Here is an 18702-nt window from a genome sequence, read left to right as displayed (position 1 = left end):
TTTTCATGGATGCCTTTTATGATGCATGCCCATATGCAAGCATGTACTTATGTACTACAGTTAAAGTATGAAGGGGCTTAATGACGCATGGAATATTACAATACAAATCAGTAAAATAAAGGTTTATTCACTATTGAATTTAAATAAAAATATTGTCTGAAAGTAAAATCACTCATATTCAAAATCACTGTTAATCAAATAAAGTAAGGTGCTCTGTACACCTCTAGCTTCTCCTCACTCTAAACTCAATGCCACAAGGGTTTCCAAGTGACAACCCTCCAAAACTTACCCTTTAGAGGGAGATCACTAGGACAAGGTTAGCAGTCATATGACTCTGCAATGTGACAATATGATATTTCTCCTCCCAACCTTTAGAGCCTGTCCTTCTCCCCTTACCACATGCACATAGTGTTCAAAGGCTGGCAAAAGGGTATTACAAATTAAGATTGTTGATGTTTTTGTCAGTTCATCTGTATTTGGTTAGCACAATTTGAAAACTGTAAAAGAGTTGAAACCCCATTTTTATTGTAATAAAAGGAGCTATAGTCTTAATAATATGACTTGCTTCACAATTGGTCCCTCTGCAATATCTGTGGTAAAGATGATTAAAAAGGAGAAAAAGAAAACAGTATTTGCATTCATTCTGGTAATAGAATATGAAATTAAAGCGTGAACGGATTAATGTTTTAAAGCTTGACTCACAGAGATAAAGCTAAGGTATTAGAACAGATGACAGAACGGGTTTCAGGACAGACAGGCAAAGAAAAAACGGCCAATGCCTTAAAGATGAGTCAACCCAGAATGGAATTACAAAATGATTAATCAACACAAACGAGAAACTGTACAAGGAAAGAGAGCTGGGTGAGACTTCTTATGGGACTCGATGCTGCGGCCATTTACAGATAATGAAAGGAGCTCTGCAAAGCTAAGGAAATGCTTTCATGCCATGGCAAAGTCATTTGTGAACAGTTTAAATTACCCTAATCACCTCCTCTCCAGCCGTCACTAGGCTCTGACTCTTCAGTTACAAAAAAAAAAAAAAAAAAAAAAAAAAAGAGGGAGAGAGAGAGAGAGACAGTTTGGGGAAATGAGTTCTGGGAATCTAAGCTGCAAAATAATTATACACACACACACCGTTTTAGCATTTTAACAATGCAATCCCAAACATTTGTTCTCATTAGAATGCAAATCGACTCATTTAAGAAACCCACAAGAGAATTCCACCACACTCAGCTTAAAAAGCGCAATGGTATTCAAAATATTATTAATAAATGCCAAGTATGGAAAAGCCAGTTTGCTTTGCCAACCACTCAGGCTAGATAAAAAGCATATACTTACATTTCCATTCCTTTTTTTTCCCCCCAAACTAAATTTGGTTTAATTGAAATTTAACAGTTGAACTGGTCTGGGATAGACTTCAAAAGGAAAACAACAACAGAAAAAGTCAAGGTGACAATCCCTCTGTTGGCAAATAACTTTCACATTCCCAACAGTCAGAGCCTGTCATGTAGATGGAAGGCAACCATTTATCCTGAGCAGGGTCTAATTTTATTAGCATAAATTGGTGCTAATTGTCTTACCCCTGGTAGACTGGAGATTGTTTGGGCATTGTTTCATTGTAAATAGGGAATTTGGAACAGAACTTAAAAATGTGAGCCTTCTTTTGCAAAACTTTAATAACACTTTCAAAAAATCTTCATTCTACATATTGCAAGGATTTTAATATGCTACTTTAAAAATAATGCATAGTATAATTGTTCTAATTATAATACAAAGAAAGACACAATGATTTCTTCTAAAATGGATCATTTAGCTTGCTTTTTGATTCTGAATTAACTATATATCAATGAATATAACTTTGATAAATTGCATAATCGGTTAACTTTTAGACTTCTGCATATATTCGACTGTTCTATTCAACTCTCTTTCATCTATCTGTCTATATATCTACCAGCTATCCATCTATCTATCATCTATCTATCTATCTATCTATCTATCTATCTATCTATCTATCTATCTACTTATCACCCATCTATCATCTATGAATCTATCATCTCTCTATCTTTTCTCTCTCTTTCTCTTCTGTATTCTTCCTGATTAAATTTCGTGGAACTCTCCAAGACCTGGCCATTTAGACTCTCTCAAGGAAATGTTGACTATAAGTCACTTTATTTTATGCATCATACATATACCAAGAGAGAAAATTCAAAATGTAGACACAGAGATATGTGGTTAAAGAGTTCTATCCTTCAGAGACATGATATCATTTTAGTAATTTTAACATAAAATCATACAGGAATGGATTGTTTAGAAGTAAAAAGAAGTTCTTAAGTCCTAAAATATTTGTTTTTTAAATTTTTAATTTCTAAAAGTTTAGTGATGAGAGTAGGAAATTAAACAGGACTTTACTGAACTATAGAAACCAGAAAAACAGACACACACACACACACACACACACACACACACACACACTTCTTAAACTATGGCCCTGTTCATTAGAGTGAAATGTAAACTGAAAACAATTAGCCATGCATCTGTCCAATCACTAACAAATATCTATTTTAATTTTAAATGTATACTCAAAATGAAAAGATAGTTATGTTTAGATTATTTATGTGGTGTAAACATTAACAAAACTGAAAATCTTTCAGGCCTAGTGACTTTTGAAATGATCCACTCAGACTCAGATCTCAGATTCTGAACTCTGATATGACTATTTTGGTGGTATGGCTTTTGGTGGTATGGTAACACATATCTAGGTTAACTAAGTACTGTGACTAACACCCTCACCTGCAAGAATATTATTAGAAGAAGACAAGACACTAGAGAATTGAAAACATAGAGACAAGGTCATTTGAACGTAGGTTGGACAGAAGCCCTCTACAATCTGAGAGGTTTTAGAGGAACCAACTAAGCAGACATTTGACCTCAGAACTGTGAATCACATGTTCCAGGATTCTTTGTCCTTTTTTGTTTGTTTAGTAATCATTGTACAGTTTTTGTACCTTCTTCAGGTTTAGTACTTAAGTTAGATGAAAGAACATGTACTTCCAGTATGGACAACAGAGAGAAAAGGTCTTTTATTAAATGTATACAAATAAGCTACTTTTGAATCAAAAGATAGATGAGAGAGAATATTTCTGGGGTTGTATATTCTACAAAAAACAAACAAAAACAGATGGCCTCAGGAGAGGTATAATGCTCCCACAAAAGGAGGTGGAAAACACCAAGAATAACATTCACCGTTAACTTCTGAGAATGAAAATCAAAAAGAGAATGCCACTCAACACTGTTAAAAGACTTATGTCTGTCTCTCAGAATTTTCTACCAAACAGATGTCATACAAGTGGAAGCAAAATGGGCGACTTTGTATAGGTGCTTGCTGGATACTACCAAATTTAAACATAGAGAGGTGTAGATAGGGCAATTTCACAGGTGTTGGTTTGTCTCACCCTGTGGCATGCTATTTTTCCCTAACTACCACCACTTCTGATGTGTTTGTATGACACACCTATTCTTAAAGCACCAGGTAAAATTGGGCACAGTGAAAGACAATTTTATAAAATGTTTGTCACATTTAAAAAGGGTGCAGAAAGGAGAAATTGGAAAAGATATGAACAACAGATAGTTACAGAAAGTCAGAAGACGATGATCAACTGTGAATTTGCATTTCGTTTTTGTGATTCCAAAGAATCTACTGCAAACTCAGAGGATGCTTTTCATCTGGGGAAATCCTCTGAATTCCGGTGTTTTATACCAAGTATTGGGAGTCCAGGATTGTTTTCAAAAATCTTAAACTATATACAGTGTCTCCTTGAAGCATTCTTACTACAACTTGCACTCAGCAGAGTTTCTGAGCTAACATCCATTAAAAAGAAATATGAACGAAAGGGTTGCAGTAAATAACATCCCAAGGAAGCAAAATGAAATAATAATATATGGGGTTAGTGGGATGAATGAAATATTACCAGGCTTGATGGATTGGTCAGTGGCACGGGAGTAATGAATTGTGTAAGAAAAATATTCTTATTTTTACAGATATATACTGAAATGAATAAGAGCCAAAGGCTGTGATACCTAGGATTTCTTTGAAAATCCTTTTGTAAGGTGAAAAAATAAAAGATTATCCATGAAGCTAAATGATTTGATTTTAATTTTTAAATTATAAAATATAATCAGAATTAGCTGAAATACAATATGTAAGCAAAATTTCCAAAGTTTTGCAAAATCAACAAGAGGACTAATTCCTTTCCAGTCTCTCCACATTTCTCTAAGGAAATGGAATCACAAAACAAAGCAGGCTGTGCTCAATGCCATGATCAAGAGGACGTGGAGTGTTCTCTACAATGGATTCTGAATATGTCTTTCTTTTAATGATGCTATAGATGGCTTCTACTCTGGGCTACAGAAAAAGGCATCAAGTTAGTGTACCGGTTGCCTCTGCTGACAGCATAACGCTTTGACAATCCCTTTTAATGCTGCCTATCATCTTAAAAGCATTCTAGGCTGTTAATGCAATAGTATAAGCTTCTGTTTTCTAGTGTGATTATGCAGTGGCAGGGAGGAGTAACCGTTCTTTTTGATATGGCATGTGCTTTGCTGTCTCCATTTATTACAGTGTCACCTCAATCTTAAACGTCATGAGCCTGTTTAGTGCAGACCATTTACATCTGCAACTCTGGTGTGTTGAGGTCAACACTACTTAGACTTCTGTAACTCGTTTCATTATATGCATGGTGAAATCACAGCTCAAGAGTTCATGATCTGATACTATTAAGCCTTGTGTGTGTCACTTTAAGCTTAGCAGATTCCACATTCACCTACTCTACTGTTTGTCCCTGTTCACACGTTATTAGTTGGCTGAGCTGGTCTGTCAATTAGATCTTAGACACATTACTTATCTTGTTACAACATCTACCAATGATAGAGCGTAAGCCAATATACTAACATTAGTAGCATTGTACTTTTAGATGATAATCTATTTTAACAAAGGACTGGGAGGCTTTACAGGCAAGTCTTAGTTTAACCTGGTCACTCAGTGTTGCATACTTGTGTTTATAATACTGCCATGAAGTTTGTTAAACTATAAAATTATATCATTTTCACACAAGGTACGTTTTAAAAGAAACTATATATGTGCATTTGTATATTTTTCTGATTTTTTTCATTTCAAAACTAGAAACAACCAACATTGTTTCAAGTCACTGAATTTTGTGAAGTGATGTTATTAACAGAATTTCCTTATTTTATGTTTACTTACCCAAGAGATGCCCTATCATATGACAAGAGCATTTGTTCAACTATGTTCATAGCAGTATTATTTGTAATAACCAGAACCTGGAAACAACCTAGATGTCCTTCAATGGAAGAATGGATGAAGAAAGTGTGGAATATATACACATTAGAGTACTAAACTGCGGTAAAAAACAATGACTTCTCGAATTTTGCATGCAAATGGATGGAAATAGAAAACACTATCCTGAGTGAGGTAACCCAGACCCAAAAAGATGAACATGGGATGTACTCACTCATAATTGGTTTCTAGCCATAAATAAGCGTCACAGAGTTTACAACAGGTGAACCTAAAGAAGCTAAGTAAGAGGGTGGACCCAAGGAAAAACATATAGTTATCCTCTTGGTTATGGGAAGTAGACAAAATTGCCAGGGAGAAAATTGGGATCTTGGGGTTAGATGAGGAGAGAAAAGAGAGAAGGGGAGGATGGGGAAAAAGGATGAATGGGATAAAGGAAGGTTGGATATGGGATCACGGAATCACAATTCGTAGTTAAGGGAGCCATCTTAGAGTTGGCAAGAGACTTGAACCTAGAGTGGCTCCCAGGAGCCCAAGGCGATGTCCCCAGTTAGTTCTTTGGGCAGCTGAGGATAGGGAACCTGAAATGACCCTATCCTAGAGCAATACTGACGAATATATTGCATATCACCATAGAACCTTCATCGGGTGATGGATGGAGATAGAGACAGAGACCCACACAGGAGCACTGGACTGAGCTCCCAAGGTCCCAATGAGGAGCAGAAGGAGGGAGAACATGAGCAAGGAAGTCAGGACCACGAGGGGTGCACCCACACACTGAGACAGTGGGGCAAATCTATTGGGAGCTCACTAAGGCCAGCTGGACTGTGACTGAAAAAGCATGGGATAAAACCGGACACCCTCAACATGGCGAACAATGAGGGCTGATGAGAAGCCAAGGACAATTGCACTGGGTTTTGATCCTACTTCATGTTCTGGTTTTGTGGGAGCCTAGCCAGTTTGGATGTTCACCTTCCTAGATATGGACGGAGTGGGGAGGACCTTGGACTTTCCACAGGGCAGGGAACCCTGACTGCTCTTTGGACTGGAGAAGGAGGGGGAGAGGTTTGGGGGGGAGGGAGAGAAGGGTGGGAGGAGGGGGGCGAAATGGGAGGCTGGGAGGAGGCAGAAACATTTTTTTTTCTTTTTTCAATAAAAAAAGAAAAAAAACTAAGCAAAATTTTATGTTATTAAAATAGAAATTTTAACAGATGTTCTTATGTCTTTAAGGTTTCAGGGATAAAAATAGGTAATGTATTTATCACATGTTTATACACACACAGAAACACTTGGTGTTAATTTCTTAGTCCTGAATAACGATAATTATTTTGTAATTAGACTTTTGTCACACTCTGTTTATTTAAAATGCATTAATGTACTTTTGAAGGCAAAAATTACATTTTCAATTAACTATAAACTCCTTGAAATCAGAAATTATTTCTTAACATTCTTTTAGCATAAACTCATAGTACAGCATTTAATAAGATTTACTGATTGGTAAGTTCTTGAGATTTTAGTAAAGCGTACATCGTAACATTAGCTAATTGGTAAAACAAGCATACATGAATCGTTTATATTTTCTAATCTGTGGAAATAGAATGTTATGGCATTTTTATTGGTTCTCATGTATTAGTTTTTTTTCCCCCTGAATATAATGATTTGTGGATTTTATTTGGTTTTGGTCTTGCCTTTTGAAATACTCAAGCCATCAGATGTGACAGGCCTTGCAATTATTCTTTGGGGGAGGTGCCCCTGCTTGCATAATGTTTGTTTTCCTTGAGCTTTCAATCCTGACAGACATGTAATTATTACACAACTGTTTTTTAAAACCATCACAACAGCTACTTATTTATAAAAACTAGAAAGAACCTACAGATACATATTTACCCATTAAACTGTGGGAATGCTTCTATTTCAGTGCAGCGGTTATAATTAGTGAGTAAGCCTGTGTGTACGTTCTAGGAGAGAGTTCGTAAAACTGCTCCACAGATGAATACATTCTTACTGATATGGTCCCATTCCCAGGTATGAATCAGGCTGCATTCATGAATTATTCTGTGTTACTCAGTTTTAATGACATTTAATAAAATAAGTTTTTCAATACAGAAGTAAATTTATTATACTTAAACTTCAAAAATAGACCCTTACTAAGCAGGAAATATATTTTCCTACACTTACCAAATATTACCTGAGTAAGTAACTTAGGTGAACTATACACTAAGCATAGCTGTAAGCTGGGTCCACTTGGAGCATGCAAGACTGAGATACAGAAAACATGCTTTCGTATACTAAATTGTATAACATGGCTCCTTATGTGGGCTTGTGGTTATTTACTATACGGAAAGTTTTAATATTCTGTGGCTTGGCCAATTCCATGGTTCTATTTTTTTTTTTTTTTTTTTTTTTTGGTTTTTCGAGACAGGGTTTCTCTGTGGTTTTGGAGCCTGTCCTGGAACTAGCTCTTGTAGACCAGGTTGGTCTCGAACTCACAGAGATCTGCCTGCCTCTGCCTCCCGAGTGCTGGGATTAAAGGCGTGCGCCACCACCGCCCGGCTTCATGGTTCTATTTTTCATCAATTTTTAGAATAAAATTAAAGCAACATTCCTTCCTTCTTGATGGATCGTTAGCATGCTCATTTAAAACTCTATCACATTTTGATTCTTGTTATGATTGATGATGAATATCTTTACTAACTCAAAGTAAGGGCATTGACTGCACTAGCACCACTGAAGTAGGAGGAGAGTTAGAAGAGTCACTACTTTATATATAATGTATACAATATTCTGTAGGTTTATATACCTGCAGGCCAGAAGAGGGCACTATATCTCATTACAGATGGTTTGTGAGCCACCATGTTTGCTGGGAATTGAACTCAGGACCTTTGGAAGAGGAGGTAATGCTCTTAACTGCTGAGCCATCTCTTCAGCGCAGAGTCACTACATTTTTAGCCTAACAGTTTACTACCTGTTTACAAATTTATATGATAACTCTGGTGTCCTAATAGGCAAATACCAAGTGTATGTGTGTGTGTGTTCATGTATGTGTATAGTGTGTGTATGTGTGTTTGGAGGGGAAAATGCACCCACCATAGACCATATTTGTACTTTGTACTCTCTCCCCTGTGTTTTCGTTTAGTGTGTGTATGTGTGTGTGTGTGTGTGTGTGTGTGTATGTGTGTGTGTGTGTTAAGAACATATGGGTCATATTCCAATTGCTAGTTTTTGTGGTGATCTGCCTTTGACTTTTCTGTCTAATTTGTTTTTCCTGGCAGCTTATAACATGCACATCTTCTTTCAAATATCATCTGTCTATATAGATTTCCTTGATAGCAATACCTCAATAAAGCAACCCCATCACGGTTTTAATCCTATCTCATTAGTATCTCATTAGTTGACTTTTTATGCTTATGGGTCTTATCTATATATGATGTTATTATATATATCTTATAAGTATATATGTTATATATATACCTACTTATAATTTGTATGTTATCTATATCATGATAGTTATAAGAACATGTGTAAATGGTAACAGAACTAATATTTACTACGTAATCACTTTTAGGCCATTAAGAATTCTAGAACCAGGTGGTGGTAGGTAGTGAATGCCTTTAATCCCAACACCTGGGAGGCAGAGGCAGGCAGATCTCTGTGAGTCATGGACAGCCCATTCTAAAAGAGCTAGTTCCAGGAGAGGATCCAAAGCTACAGAGAAACCTTGTCTCGAATGCCCCCTCCCCCCCAACAAATAATTCTAAGGACATTATTTAACACATTGAATCACTGAATCTTCATAGTAGGCTTATACTCTAGGTACCATTATTATACTTATTTAGAAATTAATAAATGGAATAACAGATTTGGTGGCTCGCCAAACACATAACACTTCCTGCGAAGCTAACTGTCCTATATCCTCTCTCCTTCTACTTGACTGTATTCAAAATTCATTTGGTTCACAGCCAATACTTCCAATTAGAACTACAACCTCCCTGAGAGATGCACATGTGTGTGTGTTTCCAGTAAATTAAATGATTTTTGTAGAACACTGCTGCTCAAACTTATGTTTTCATCATTCCTTGGTTGAAACCGTAATACTGAATGCCTTTTTTCCTCAACACTGGTGGCCACATTTTGGCCATGAAACTGGGTAAAATCTTTACCTACTTGATTTTGCTAACCTGTGTTTATTTACTGAGGTGATTAAAATAGAATTCTAAAAACAAAGCCATTTCTTTGAACGTCTTCAGGTTCTACTTTACATTTATTTTTTGTTATTCTCAAAGTGATGTTACTCTTATAAACGTTACTGGCAGGTTCCTACACTGTGTTCTCATACTAGCTACGTATTCTTCTCCTTTTTCCTTTCTCACTGCACTTGCTACTTTTCTCACTGTGACCAAATGCCTGACAAAATACCATTAAAGAAAAGAGGACTTCTATTGTCTCACCGTTTGTTATTATAGTGTGTTACTGTGGCCTTGAGGGTATAGTGATAGACATTAGAGATGACTTACTTTTATCTTGGGATGATTTGGAAGCAGAAAAAGAAGATGCCAATATTCAATAATCCCCCCCCGCTTTTTCTTTACGCAGTAATTGAACGAATTCTGGGAGTGGTACTACTATATTCAGGGAGTTGGGAGTGTACCCACCTAGCTAATACTTTCATAATATTTGTGTGCATGTTTCTTACTGTACTGTAAGAAACAGCACAGAAAAGAAACTGCATAATTTATTTTAAAGCACATTAACAAAACTTTTTCAACTATGCGACTTTATCACTGTCTTAATCTTGGGGAAGTCTTGTTGATATCCCTATGTATATTCGTGATATGGTAGATTGGAAATTATCATTAATGTATCTGGATAAATAAAGGCAGAAGGTTTGTGCATCAATCAGAATTCCTCATTTTCATATGCCATGTTAGAGTATCATCACCATTCTCCTCATCTGGATGACTGATTATTACCTCAGGTGAAGGAAGGAGGGAAATGTCAGAATCATTTTCTCAAATTATCTCTTTTTAGACTCATCCAAATTTTTGAATCAAAATCCGAAGGGGAAAAGCCCAGAGGTATAAATAATTGGAAACTCTCTGCAGGTGACTTGTGTCACCAGGTTTCTCTTCTGCTTCCACTTACATCTTACACCACGAACCCCTGATCTCTGTGTGTACTAAGTATATATTTTTTTAAATTTATTTATTTATTAAAGATTTCTGTCTCTTCCCAGCCACCGCCTCCCATTTCCCTCCCCCTCCCCTAATTAAGTCCCCCCCCCCTCAGCCCGAAAAGCAATCAGGGTTCCCTGTCCTGTGGGAAGTCCAATGTTTTATACAGTAAGCACAGAACTCTCGAGGTTTTACACAACCTAACACCCACAATTCTCCAATGATTTTTTTTAACCTCAAATGCTTAAAGTTGACTTTATTTGTTTCAGATTTACGATGCATAACCAAGTGGCTACTGAGACGGCTCAGAAGATAAGAGGGCACATGGCCCTTGCAGATAGACCTGAGTTTGATTCATCGGCAACCATGTCAGGCAACTTACCATTGCTTTTAATATTTCTGCCTTTCATAGGTACCTGAAGTCATATGATTATTCTCACATATATACATAATTAAAATAAATAAATAAGATTTACATAAGTCAAATAAGCTTATTGGAATATTGGGACACTTAGTTTCAAAACATTTCTTTATACCACAGATATTGAGGGGTAAACATTTCATTTTCTCTGGTGTAAATATCAACATACAAGTTTTGTAAAACACAGGAAATTCTTTAAATAGAAAAACTTTTCCTTTAAACTGTTTACATTTAGGATGTTGTGTTCTCCCCCCCCCCCCCATTTTTTAGACAGGGTTTCTCTGTAGTTTTAGAGCCTGTCCTGGAACTAGCTCTTGTAGACAAGGATGGTCTTGAACTCACAGAGATCTGCCTGCCTCTGCCTCCCTAGTACTGGGATTAAAGGTGTGCGCCACCACCGCCCAGCTTTCTATAATTCCTTGTATTGAACTAAAAGCTATACAGTACTGGGCACATTAGTTCTGTCATCTAGCTTAATGCCTGTGTAGATGCTATCAATCACTTGGAACAAATATTAGGAATCATTATACTCACATACTTTTATTTACATCATTGAAATCAATATTTAAGTCTGCAAGAAAACTAGATAATAGTCAAGTAGTGTTAAGTGTACCAGTGAGATTTTTCTGCCTCACTGAGAGGCATGATGTATTTATAGCTGACTGGATCTGGCACTCATCTTGGATTAGGGTCTGTTTGATCACACCGGCCAAGTCTGCTGTAAGACATTCAACTTCATGTTCCAACTGGCTTTGGCGATACACATGTGTATCCAACATCCGCTCATCTGGCTTCTGTAATAGTCTCTCTTTAATTTGTAAAAGATTTGTCCACTTTATTAACTGATATTTATTTATTTTAGTTGACTTCTGAATTGGCAGGGTTTTTCTAGGCATTCGATATAGAAATGGAGTCCAAAGTTGCAATGTTGACCGAAGCTCAGATGCAGGTCATATTACATCAGCACTAATCATTCATATGTTAAAAATTCATTCTTTGTTCTAGATTTTACACAGAAAAGAGAAGAAAGGAAGACATATAGATTATAGACATGACATGGCTATTGTCCCTGAAGCATCACAGACTATCTAATGTCTCTTTGTATATTGTTGGTCTATAGATTTTTGGTCTACATAATTTATGGAAAATTGGAGCAGTTCCATATATGAAATGAATCACAGTAGGTTTGTTAAATTGATCACCAACAATAGCAAAACACTATGTGAAATAGAACTGTATTATGCCAAAATATAACCACTTTTGTGTGTCTAGAGTATGCAGATGTTAAAGTAGAGGTGTGAATACTTGTCAAACAGATTAAAAAAGCAGCATCCTGTTCATAATTCCAATCTAGACTTACCTAAATATCTCTTGGTAGCAATTATCCCTGTCAGTGCGTCACACAATTAATAATATTGATTTATTAAAATATTTGACCTAGTAAATATGATTTAACTCTATAGAAGAAATAATGAAAATTCTTTCAGACCCGCAATGAAATCCAGTCTTCTGCTGCTAGCCAAGAAACCTTTACTTAAGCACCAACATTTAATTCTCATCATATGATCACATAATTAGATAACGCAAACTGATCTTTCAGGAAATCCAAGATGGGTATGTTTATATTTTCACAGCACATTTTATTTTTTTTTCCAAATAGAAGAGTCAAAGCTAGCTGTAGGTTTTCTGAGAGGAGCTGCATGCAGTCAGCATCACGTCCCTCCAAAGTCTGTAGTCTGCTTGGGGCAGAGGTGAATTATCTGGTTTATGGGGGCTCAGATAGAGGTCACTGCTTGGATTGCAATTCTGACTTGCCTGTAGTTTATTTTGTGTGAATGTGAAAGCTGCTGCTTCTGCCTACCTACAGTGAAGCAAATCTTGTCTTCTGTTTGAAGCTGGGCTTATCCTGAGTTTCCATGATGAGATCTTATAAAAAGTATTTTCTGCCTGGTACATATAAATATGTAGAGATTTATCTTATGACTCTTCTCTGTGAATCAATGTAGCTCCAAAATAAAGCAATTAATATATAAAAGTATAAATGAGACCAACTGGGAACTATGCTCATAGGTAAAAGTGCAAATTAATACCCAAATCAGGTACTTAGCATTAAATAAAATCTTCAATAAAATATGACATTTTTTCAAAAACTTTTATTGAGCTAATAGCAAATTCTTTTAATTCTTTTAATTTTCATGCTATGAATGTGGTAATAAATTTGTACCAAGGATTCACCTTCTTATTTAACTTCTTTAGGATCACAAATTATAGACTCAGTGACCTTTATTTATGGCTAGAAACCAATTATGAGTGAGTACATTCCATGTTCATCTTTTTGGGTCTGGGTTACCTCACTCAGGATAGTGTTTTCTATTTTCATCCATTTGCATGCAAAATTCTAGAACTCATATTTTACCACAGAGTAGTACTCTAATGTGTATATATTCCACACTTTCTTCATCCATTCTTCCATTGAAGGACATCTAGGTTGTTTCCAGGTTCTGGCTATTACAAATAATGCTGCTATGAACAGAGTTGAACAAATGCTTTTGTCATATGATAGGGCATCTCTTGGGTATATTCTCAGGAGTGGTATTGCTGGGTCCAGGGCTAGGTTGATCCCAAATTTCCTGAGAAACCGCTACTCTGGAAAAACATATAGCTGTCCTCCAGGCTATGGGAAGTAGACAAGATTGCAGGGCAAAAAATTGGGATCTTAGGGGTGGGGTGGGATGGGGATAAGGGGAGATGGGGAGAGAAAAGTGAGAAGGGGAGGATGGGGGGAACATGGGGAAACGGGATGATTGGGATAAAGGAAGTTTGGATAGGGGAGCAGGGAAGCACATATTTTAGTTAAGGGAGCCACCTTAGGGTTGGCAAGAGACTGGAACCTAGAGTGGCTCCCAGGAGCCCAGGGCGATGTCCCCAGTTAGTTCCTTGGGCAGCTGAGGATAGGGAACCTGAAATGACCCTATCCTATAGCCATACTGATGAATATCTTGCATATCACAATAGAACCTTCATCTGGCGATGGATGGAGGTAGAGACAGAGAGACCCACACTGGAGCACCGGACTGAGCTCCCAAGGTCCCAATGAGGAGCAGAAGGAAGGAGAACATGAGCAAAGAAGTCAGGACCACAAGGGGTGCACCCACCCACTGAGACAGTGGGGCTGATCTATTGGGAGCTCACCAAGGCCAGCTGGACTGTGACTGAAAAAGCAGGGAATAAAACTGGACTCTCTGATTATGGCGGACAATGAGGGCGGATGAGAAGCCTAGGAGAATGGCACTGGGTTTGGATCCTACTTCATGTTCTGGCTTTGTGGGAGCCTAGCCAGTTTGCATGTTCACCTTCCTTGACCTTGATGGAGGGGGGAGGACCTTGGACTTTCCACAGGGCAGGGAACCCTGACTGCTCTTTGGACTGGAGAGGGAGGGGGAGAGGATTGGGGGAGGGGGAGAGGGGTGAGAGGAAGGGGAGGGAAATGGGCGGCTGGGAGGAGGCGAATTTTTTTTTTAATAAAAAAGAAAAAAAAATTGTACCAAGGAAACACAGTTAGTTTCCTCGTTAATAAATCCTTGTACCTTTTTTATTATTTAAAGGCAGCAAATATGTCTGGGCAACAGTTTAATGTCATTGAAAATTTCAAAATATCCAGCATAGCACTGAAGCAGCCTCGTTTGAAACACCCTGAATAGGTCCTTCCTTGTGTAAAGAGAAGATGAGCACATACAGTTCAACTGGATGTCACTAAGGAGAACTTTTCACAATGGAGTTCCTTGGGTCTCAGAGTTTTCAGTTCATGAAATCAGTTCTAAAATCGATTCTCAGTCAGAAAGTGTTTAATCAAATTGGCTGCCATAATTTAGATTCTCATGGGATTTGTCACTTACCTACCAGTCACTCCATATGCATCAAACAGAATATTCACTGGCCTCAAGAGAATGACGGAGAAACGGAATAGTTTTATTTCTTAGTTTCAATGTGGCATTGAGTCACTGATTACCTAGTCAACTCAGAATCATAATTTATCCTGTTGGTAAAATAATGAGTAATTTGCAGTAATAGAAAATCCATCTGGCTTTATTATTGAAGAAGATACTCAAAAGCAACAAAAGTTAGGCCAAACTTGGATGAGTTTGGAAGCAAATGATTTTAAAGTATCATTTATTTTGTTAAAGACGTTCTTTTTTTCTATAACTGCCATAAAAGGACAACTATAAATTTAGTCAACTAACTATCAGTAGATCTGATTGATCAAGTGTGAAATCTTGATAAAATTTAAATAATGAAAAACTAAGGTCATGAAAATACAAATTCTATACCATCCAGCCATATGCAAAAATGTTAAAATAAAGATTATTTCGCTCTTATTTTACAAGATATTCCTTTTCCAAAAATATATTCATTCATTTATTTTTTTTTTATTTTTAACCCAGTGTCTTATATTCTAGGCTGCCCTTTACTTCCTAAGGAGCTAAGGATGACCTTGAGCTTTAGTCCCACTATCTCACTGTCTTCACCTAGTGCTTGCATTGAAATCTCTCCTATTTTTGATTTGTTGCATGTATGCCCACTAGTACCATTTGATGAGAAGTGATGAGTTCTCAATGCATTTTAATAGAAGTGTCTGGAGAGTATACACATCAGAGGGTTAGAACATTCAGTGGTGAACTATACCATTGTTTTCTCTCTCTCTCTCTTTCTCTGTATGGATATATATATATATATATATATATATATATATATATATATATGTTCATGTGAATATGTGAATTCATGTAGGTGATGGTCAGAGACAGTGGTCAAAGAATGACTTGTAAGAGTGAAATCTCCCCTCCTATCATGTGTTCCCTGGAAATATTGAACCTAGGTAATTAGTTTAAGTAGCAATCATGCAAAGCAACTAAGCCATTCACCTACTCCACAATGTACGTTTTTCACAATTTAATTCGATTTTTTAAGTACTAATAAGTAAAAACTACTTTATATCTAGAACATAAAATTGACTGCTAGCTGTTTTAGTGTAAGGATCAGGATTGAGTTACCACCACCCATAAAGGCTGGCTCACAGAAACAAACCTGCAGCTTCAGGTACAGTGGATCTAATGCCCTTTTTGGCCTCCATTGTAACCTCATATACCACATGTGTTTAACTCATACTGACACATAAAACACACTAATTCATAATTTAAATAAAACTAAAATTTAAAAAAAGCTGATGAAATATTCCTAACAGTCATTTTAAAAGGAAAGAAAATAGCATGGTGTTATTTTTGGTTAGTGGCAGAGAAGTATAGACATATATAACTTGACCTCAAAAATTATGAATCACCTTGGAAACGCAAAACTCTATGTCCTTCTCTATGTTTGTTTCTGTCAAAAGTTATCTACTCGTAGCACTGGTAAATAACTTTGCTACTCAAGTGAAAATCCTATGCACCTTTAATGGGGCCCTATGTTTAATGAGGAAGAGTGAAGGTTTATAAAAAAAATTGAATGCACAGTAAAGCAATGGGAAAAAATCCAAACCTTACTTAGGATTGAAAAAAACAGTAATACTTGTATCATTAGGAATGGCTGAAAAGATTCCAAGACACTCAAAATATCATTCATATTTTTCTTTTATGGTTTTTACCATTGAGTCAATAATATGGGTGCTCTTTTATTGACTTAATATGCCTAGCTAAAATTTGAAGTGCCTAATGTTTACACACCTCTTCGGAATATGTTAGTATCCCAGTTTCAGCTTCCAATTGATAAAAGCACAGTGGTAATCTCTGTAGAGTCCTTGAGGCCTCTATACTACCCATAGAAACCCGTACAAAGTGTTCATAGGACGCTGGCACCACCTGCTTTGTGATCTCATCTAGCAAATTGTAGTTTCTCTCTTAGATCTCATGCCACCAGGAAAACATACTTGCTGTTATCTGAACATACTCAATTTGTCTTCTTCTCTTTGAATGTGCTGAATTCCATTCAGGAAAGTTCTAAACTATTTCACCCATTGACCTTCATCCCTGTTCTCTAAATTGGGCCATCCAACTTCCTCATTTAATATTTTCTAATTTAGTCAAGAAGGATTTTTGATCTTCTAGTATAAGAGGACAGATTTATATTAAAAGGGATAGGTGGGAGGATTGATTCAGATGAAGGAAAAATACAATATATACTTGTGTGTTTATTTTATTAATAATACTATTTGCATAGCATTTCTAATGGCCAGTTGCTTTATTAGATACTTTAAAATTATGAGCTTATTTAATATCTAGAAAAATCTAGACTAAGAATTGTTTGAGGTTAGGAAGATATCTCAGTGTATAAGAATACTTGCCATATATGAATGAGTATATGAGTTTGTATTTCCAATTCCAAAATGGTAGCTATGGCCCTTCCTGGCAGTAACCTCAGTGCTGAGGAGAGGAGACAGAAACAAAATTATACCAGGGCTCTCTTACAGCTTTCCTAGTCTTAAAATATGAACTTCTGGTCCAGTTAAAGATCCTGTATGAAGGAAGCAATGTTGAAAGTCACAGAAGATGACTTACAAAGTTCTTCATCTGACCTTCATGTGCCAATATGCACATTCTCTCATAATATAAACACACACATACAACTGGTTTCTGCATAAAAAACCTGAGGCCCTTGTAATTAGTGAACTCGGAAACAAAAGATGGTGACTGACCCCTAGCTATACTTGAATTCCACAAAGTGCTAATGTAGCTCTTACCAAGTATTAAAAAAATCCAGCTTTACTTGAAGGGCTGCCATAGATCAAGTCCACTTGTTTATTCCTATAAAGCAACCACATCTTTCAGACTCCATATTTTAAAACCAGACAGTCAGAGCTCATGCCGCACAGCACACCCTTCACTTCCAATAGGGTGGCACAGACAATCAGTGGCCTTTTTGTTTATTAGTATAATTTTCAATAAGCACAGTTAAATTTACATTTGTAATGACTTGCTTTACGCAAAGTACTTTCCAAGCAAATTGTAGTCACCTAACATTTTGTCCGCTAAACACAATGTTGTAGATACTGCTTAAATCATTATTATTTCAATTTTGTACTAACCCATTTTCTTTTCAAATATCTTAATAGCACCCTGTGGTTTTCATTGGTCTGTGTAATGCTTAATGATCAAATCAGGGAATCAATTGCCCTAAGTACATGTGATAAGAGTATTTCAGGTAAAGGCAAAACTTCTGCTCTGTCTGGCCTTGTTCCCTTACAATGTGGAAATAACAATACCTTTTATAAACCCCCAGCATATGTAGACCATTAGCTTAGGTCCATTAATTTTATTAGCCAAGGCTAAAAAATAATTAATGTGTTCAGGATTCATGCATTTAATAGAAGATACATTCTTGATGTCTGTCTCTTTCTTCAACAAACTCTTTTTACTGTAATATTTGGAGGTGGCATTAGACTACCTTTGATAAGGATTTTGCACAGGAATACTCATCCCACCCACCTATCTATCCATCCATTCATCCATTCATTCATCCATATTAACTTATCTATTTATTTGCTTAAGGGTTGACTTATAAAGTAGTTTCCATGAAAGCATGGATTTTGTGCTGTCAGTTGTATCACTTGAAAAATAACAGGAACAAAAAACTCATTATTTTACCTTTCATTCAGACAGTATTAGCTCAGTGGTATTTTCTTTGCCTTATACTGTACTCTATATATTGCATGGGAAGCCATTCCTCTAGCTGCCAAGGCATCCTCTTCCTCTACCACCATTATAACCTTAGTTATAATTAATCTATGGGAAAAATGAAACAGACAA

Source organism: Microtus oregoni, unplaced genomic scaffold (assembly GCF_018167655.1).
Source record: "Microtus oregoni isolate MIOR12 unplaced genomic scaffold, Mior012 000027F_ref0000203, whole genome shotgun sequence".
Classification (NCBI taxonomy): domain Eukaryota; kingdom Metazoa; phylum Chordata; class Mammalia; order Rodentia; family Cricetidae; genus Microtus; species Microtus oregoni.
Note: the sequence above shows the minus strand (reverse complement) of the source record.